This window comes from Macrobrachium nipponense, chromosome 3 (genome assembly GCF_015104395.2).
Source record: "Macrobrachium nipponense isolate FS-2020 chromosome 3, ASM1510439v2, whole genome shotgun sequence".
Classification (NCBI taxonomy): Eukaryota; Metazoa; Arthropoda; class Malacostraca; order Decapoda; family Palaemonidae; genus Macrobrachium; species Macrobrachium nipponense.
Genome location: NC_087202.1, coordinates 94,606,553 through 94,614,052, shown reverse-complemented (window position 1 = coordinate 94,614,052; position 7,500 = coordinate 94,606,553). Strand labels below are relative to the sequence as shown.

The following is a 7,500-nucleotide window of genomic DNA, read 5'->3' as shown; positions in this document are numbered from 1 at the left end:
AATTTGTCATTTATTATAGTATCCCCAACAGGGTTTTAAGTTTTCTTCTTCCCACTTATTTAGTTTCCTATTCCTGTTTTTGATCCTTGGCCTATTTATTCTCAGAGTCCTGTTTACGGTTTCCTTTGAGTATTCCGAGGTGTATTTAGAGGTCACCTGCGCCCAAGTCAAACAGTCTAGTTCTGGTCTACGTGTTGTTTCCCGAACTTTTTTATTACAGTAAGTTTGCTCCCTTGTTCAATAAGTTTTCGTCTTAATTTAGCCAGGGAATATATAGCAACGCTGGTGCTTCATCTTGTTGTAACCTGGGGTCAGTATTTACCTGGGCGACCTTCCCGTAACCAGGCATGAAGTCTAAATTTTGTGATGTCATTGAGACTTGGGTCTATAGAGTAGGTCGGGCTTAGTGTGCAGAATATTGGAGTTTAGCGGGGAGTACTTTCTTGCTTCTTTGAGTCTCGCACACTTCCTATTTTGATTGATAGTATCTTATAAATATCTTGGTTGGGATTAAAACTTAACTTTATATTTGTTAGGTTTTCTTTGTTTTGTTTATTGTTGAGATACTTTCTGGCAGTTTTATAATTTATTTCGGGGCTTCCTCATTTTAGATTATTTAGGTTCTTTTAGTCTATCACCCGGACCTCTAAATTCAGCGATAAAATTCTGAAATTTTCAAACTGAACACTTTAACAGGAATTTTCGTTGTTTCAAGTTTTATTCATTGGGAACATGTCGTATGCAGTTTCCATGTCCAACTGTAGCAAAGAATCTTTAAATTATGACTTACCATTTCAATAGTGCACTAGTAATCAGTGTCCCCCTTGTTACTCTCTATCTGTATTTTTCACATGAATGCAAGAACTGTTAAAATTTTACCTGGTGCATTTGGTTTCTTTTTCAGAATACTCAAGAGGCAGCCAGGCATTATGGTATTGACAGATTTCTAACCTGCTTCAACAATTTGCCCTATAGTTTCTGATAAACAATTTAATTCTTCCTCTTGCCTGGTTGCCAAAATGAAATTTTTTTCTCAAGGTTTTAAGGAAGCTTTTCTAGAGTTTGTATGAATAGTCATTTGGAGCTGCTTTGCCATGTGCTGCTAGGTGAGTATTGGAATGTTCTTAAAAGAATGCTTATTGACTTTTTGTGACTAAGCACATCTCTTTTTACAGTTTATACAACTGAGGTGTATTCTTCATACGGATCCTTTGCTTTTGATGCTTCACAAATTTTCTTCTTGGTGTATCAAACATTGCAACTATAATGGTAGCACACTTCAGTTGCAATTGGAGAACTGTCAAAGTTCACGCTAAATACGGTCATTTTCTCGCAGTCTTGCAGCCTGAAGAATTATATCCAGCTTCAAAGGTCATGCATTGAACTAGGGACAGAAGGACTTTTTTTGACTATCATACTCTAGTCTGACGGATCAGTTTGGGCAGGGAGCCGTCCTTGGAACGGTGGTGTAGTTTGAATGGTTGTAGGTCTTCATTGTCGGCAGATTCAAAGAAGTTCTCAACCCTTTTGTCTTTTGAGCCTTGCAGTGTCATCTAGTTTTTGCAGGCCTGATAGGAGGTCCGATGGTAGACTCCTAATGTTGTGTCCCATGTGTCCTTCAAACATAAGATTTCATAATATCTTAACCTGGCTGCCTTGTAGAAAGTTTGCCAACTGACTATGGAGAACAGTCAATTTACCAGTTGTACCCTCTTTACAACATAAATTATAATAAAGCATATTCTAACTTCAATGCTCTGTATACTGTATTTACATGTGTAGACAGTTTGGACAAGTGACTTATAAAACGGAAAATTGTGTAGCCTTCCGTTTCAAATTGTTAACGTTTCAAATTGTTTCAGTTTCAAACCTATTTTACTTAGAACACTTTTGTTAATTGGATTTTAAACTAATTAGAATTTTTAATAGTACAGTTATCAGATATAAAAGAACTGGACAACCTAAGAAAAATAGGTAATGTACAACCCAGAATTCTTTAAATCTGGAGAAAAATCTGCTTATTGTAGGTGTAATCATTTTACTTCATATTTTTTAGGGTAACTGCTGTCGTGGAAACAAAGAAATGTATACCAGAAATAATTTCCTATAGTTTGGTACCAGAAATATTTTCCTATAGTTTGGTACCAACCATGTGAGCAACTGAATAGCGTGAGGCAACCAACTCTTAAATTTAGCTCCTTCATTGGTTATGTTGGACTATTAAGTGTATTTTGCTTTAAATCACAGTATTCATATTTTAATTTAGTTTTCTATTTTATAATAGATTCCAGCAATTTCTTTGAGTTTGTAAATACATTTTCATTTGGGGTCTTTTTATCCCTCTTTGTTAATATTTGCAGTGTTTGTAAATAAATTATATTTTTACTTGTGGTATTTGTATACTTCTTGTTAATATTTGGACACTTGTTATATAGTCCCTTTTCGTGTCTTTAGCCTTGGAGGACACCTGTTGTAAGTTTTTTAAACTATGAACTATAGCCCCTCAGTTCTGAGATGCATGAATGGTTGAGATTTATTTTCGCCAGTTACATTAGCATTCACATGAAGGGTTGAAATCTTTCGCTAGTTACACTAGCATTCATATTCAATGGTGATTCACACATTTCAGTATAAATATATAAATAAGTAACCTATAAGCAGAAATAAACTTGCTCAAACTTGGTTTGCGTTAATGTTCAGGTTAAAAGCTCAAATTTTAAACTAGACCATATTAACTATGACTGATAAGTCAAACTACATACATGGCTGTTGCGTTAATAGTATAGCGAGACTGGATAATACAAGGCAGTGTTGCTCTACATCTGATAGTGTTCGCTTTACAGCAGGGATGATGAATAATGATTAATATAGAATTTAACCAAAGGCTAAGCACTGGGACCTATGAGGTCAGAGCTGAAAGGAATTAGTTTTGAAAGTTGTGTAACAGGAGGGAAACTGCAGTTGCACTATGAATCAACTGTAACGCGAAGGTGGAAAGTAAGATGGAAGAAATGGAATACGAAAGCAGGTACAGAAATAGTTGCAACTAGGGGCCGAAGGCATGCCCTGAACGGCCTTAAAGCCTACAATGCACCGCATGAGGTGCACTGATGGCACTACCCCCATACGGGAATAAAACAGCGATAGAGAATGGGCTGATATACCCAGTTAATGGCTAATTCGCCCGGTTGTGAATGGCTTTGATTGATTACGTTTGTGAAGACAATTCAGTTCGTGAACATCTATCTGTCTGGTAGTCTGTCTTCATTAGCCGTCCTGTTAAGGGTTATTTGGTAGGTGGTACGAATGGTAAGACATAATTTGCCAGACATTTGCTGCTACGCAACTACCCTATAATTTTAAGATGCCCTTGCGCGTACATACTCGCTCCATCGTCAAATCTCTCTTACCCATTCATTCGCTCGTCAGTTATAAAACAGTACTTCGTTGCCGGTCATTCCCTTTTTAGTGTTAGTACGCATGCGCACAACAATCAGATGTCACAATATCGATATATGGGTCCTAGAATCAATATTTTTCTCTGCCACTTAACGTTTTCCAACTTTTGTTCTGAAATCTTTCTACTTTTGTTCGTTCTGGTTAGCTTCACTGTTGTAAGGTCACCCACCCCTTCTTTTATGCCTTCTATGCTGCCAGGATCAGTTATCGGGCGTCTTCCAAGAGGCAAGGCTGTTGTCACTATAAGCATATGCAGTCCATTTCATGAGGGATCTTGCTTGTTGCCGACATAAACATCATCTTTATACCAAAAGAAACCTTTACTTTTACTTATGTTTCTCTCGCTTCTTTTAGATAACCATTTACAAGAATCTACTGCAGTTTGTTCTTGCGTTCGCTTAGAGAGAATTGCTGAGCCAGGAAAAGTTGTTCGTTCATAAAAATTGACAAGTCTTAAAATAACCCGCCTGCTATTATATGCATTTTTTTTTATACACCAGTTATCTGGGGCAAATCCTGTACGTGGAAGATTGAAGATTTTAAAGAAATCAAACATCATAATGCTTTCCTTAAGCAAGAACATCATTTGACTTTTAAGCAATTGTTGGGATTACAATGCACATTATGACTACTATTTCATGACGTCAACAGCTAGAATACAACGACCAATCACAGCTGAGAATGGTACAGCTAATGCGAACATAAGAACTGAATTAGTGTTCCTGTGATTGGCGGCAAGCTGTTTGAAGTGCCTGCCCGAATGTCGTATCCGACGTAGAGAGCTAGGCGTAGTGTCGTCACTCGTCAGTGGTTCTCACGCTGTGCAATGTAGGCATTACTTAAGGTTCTTTGCAGCATCCCTTCGACCCCTAGCTGCAACCGACTGTCATTTCTTTTACTGCACCTCCATTCAAGTTCTCTAACTTGTTACTGTCCACCCTCTTGTGACAATTGATTCATAGTGCAACTGCGAGGTTTTCCTCCTGTTACACCTTTCAAACCTTTTCACTGTCAATTTCCGTTTCAGCGCTAAATACCTTAGTTGCCTCAGTGAGCCGAATGTCAGCAAATGACATTTCAAATCTCTGGCTCCATATAATGTTTTTGGGGTGGCAATGTTTTCCAAATGGCGATAAAGCTGATAAAGTGAATATCAACATATAAATTACGTATTATATACAAAACTGACCAAGGTGAACCTTAACCCCGAAGTCATTTTACCAATTGCTTTGAGTTTGTTTGTTGTTGTTTGAAGGCCCTTTAAATTGACTCGGATACTTGTATTTGTTTATTATGTCTATATATATATATATATATATATATATATATATATATATATATATATATATATATATATACTGGAGACTTTTTTATTCTTTTGTTTTACCAGATATATAATTTGTAATGGCCTCTTAACCACTCATATCCCTCTTCGTGGTCAAGTGGTTGAAGTCAAGTCGTTCTGACATAACAGGTGCAGTTCCAGAAATATTTCTATTTGTGTCTTCAAGTGTATCCTAAAAATGTGTAGAGATCGAGAAGTTAAGACGTCTTCGCCGCTATGAATATACTTGGTCAAACAGCCTCATACTCATGATCACCCTTAGGGGGACGTGCTTTGTGCTAGCAAAGCCAGATTACTCTAAAACCGCCGACAACCAACTTCAAAATGTTTGAGTAAGACATGAGCTGCTATCGCGCCTCGCTGAGCTGGCATGTGGGCGTTTTCTGTTTTAGCTGGTTGACTTAATTTGTCTTACTTTCTTTTTTTTAGTAGGTACATCTTAAATAAGTAAAGCCCCAACTAAGTTAAAAAAAAAAAAAAAATATATATATATATATATATATATATATATATATATATATTGTATATATATATATATATATCAATATATATATATATATATATATATATATGTTAACTTCTTGTTTTAAGTTTTAAGGTTTTTTTCATCTCCATATATATCCAATGCAGCACGAAGGAAACGTTCGTGACAATAAATCCTTAAATCCACGGTAGAAAGATAATTGAAACAGGGAATTGGAACAAATACTTTCGTAGTATATTTTACTAGAAAATGTAGAATATACTACGAAAGTATTTGTTTCACTTACCTTTCTACCGTGGATTTAAGATATTGTCACGAACGTTTTCCTTCGTGCTGCATTGGATATATATGGAGATGAAAAAAACTTAAAACAAGAAGTTAACATCCGAACAGCAAAGTATAAAGAATACTTCCTTTAACTAAGACTTTATTTCGGCTTCGAATATCTGTCCTCTCTCTCTCTCTCTCTTTCACTATATGTCGCGATTCTTTCCAGCCCTGATTTTCATTGTCCAGGGATCGTCATAAAATCGCGTACATCACATTGTCGTTTCCGTAAGCACCAACCAACAGACAAGTCTTTTAATTCTGTTATATTTTGTGACTTTTTACATCATCTGAGTCCATCATGAGATGACTTAAGGGCATATTCCTATAATGATATACATTTCATTAACTCTATTTATTGCATTCTTTGTACTGAAGTGTTGCCAGTTATTTATTCTCGGTTGTGCAGAAGACAGATTGAGTTGTGGCCAAGAAATCCTTTAAAACTGTTTTCGTTTCTCATTAATTCCCTTTTTTATGCTTAATTTGCCAATTCCAAATATGATATAATTCGGGTACAATTCTGATTATGTAAAATGATATTTCAATAGTTACAAAATCACTGAATATACAAATTAATGTTTCAAAAAAGGAACGTGTGTTTATTTACGGCATGTTGCTTGATAACCTGCATGAAAGGAAGGTAAAGGGATCTACATGCATTAGTTTTAGATACAAAACGGTATATGATGAATTAATCTTAGTGACGACATCCATTTTCCACCAGGGAAATAAATACATGATTGTGTTTACTTGCTTTTGTTTGAAGCGCCTTTCAAATCGACTCGGGTGCTCCTATTTGTTTATCCAGATATTTTCTAAAGATATGTATACTGTATATATATATACATATATATATATATATATATATATATATATATATATATATATATATATATGAGTGTGCGTGTGTGTGTGTGTGTTCATATATATGTGTATATGTATATGTATGTGACTGGGAAAATTGTTCTGTTACAACAGAATTCCATCTAATAAAGGAGTCAATAAACACTCCAAAATATAGAAAATAAGTACTATATTTCATAGACTGTACTGTCTTTCTCTTCAGATAAGTAATGAAGAGAGATACAGCACAGTCTCTTGACATATAGTACTTATTTTCTATATTTCGGCGTTTTTATGGGCTCCTTTTATTAGTTATAAGGGTATATATATATATATATATATATATATATATATATATATATATATTATATATATATATATATATATATATATACATATATATACATATATATATATATATATATATACATCTATATATATATCTATATATACATATATGTATATATATACATATATATATATACATATATATATATATATATATATATATATATATATATATATATATATATAGAGAGAGAGAGAGAGAGAGAGAGAGAGAGAGAGAGAGAGAGAGAGAGAGATCAATAAATACATGTCTCCTTTATAAAACTTCAAAGTAAGAAAAACCTTCACAGTTTCTCATTTATTAAATAACTCATGTTGTTTACGATCCTGCTACATAGTCAAAGCCCAGAGGTCTATGACAAGCCTCCTACGTCTTATCACGCGCATTGGATGGTTTCGGCCTGTGCTGGCATAAGCCATCTTAACCTAGATCAAGCGCCAATCTCTAAGTCTTTCAAAATCCGATCCACAGGAGGCCTTTTACAATATTCAATGGATGGCTTTGGGCGACGGTTAGTAACATATTTTCTCTGTCGTTTAGACAGGTCTTCCCTTGCAATGCGCATAGTGTACTCTTTTAATCAAAGGCTAATGAAACGAGCAATCTGGTGCACTTATCTTGCCAAGGTTCTAGAATAACGACAAAGGAGAGGAAAGGCTAATCAATAAACAATGCAGCTCTTTCTTCACG

The 7,500-nt window shown here is 35.0% G+C and overlaps 1 protein-coding gene across 3 annotated transcripts in view; it reads right to left on the bottom strand.

Annotated features, from left to right (window-relative positions):
* LOC135221896 (sodium-coupled monocarboxylate transporter 1-like) overlaps positions 1 to 7,500 on the bottom strand; it is a 174,796-nt gene that overhangs the window by 18,540 nt on the left and 148,756 nt on the right. The window lies entirely within an intron of this gene.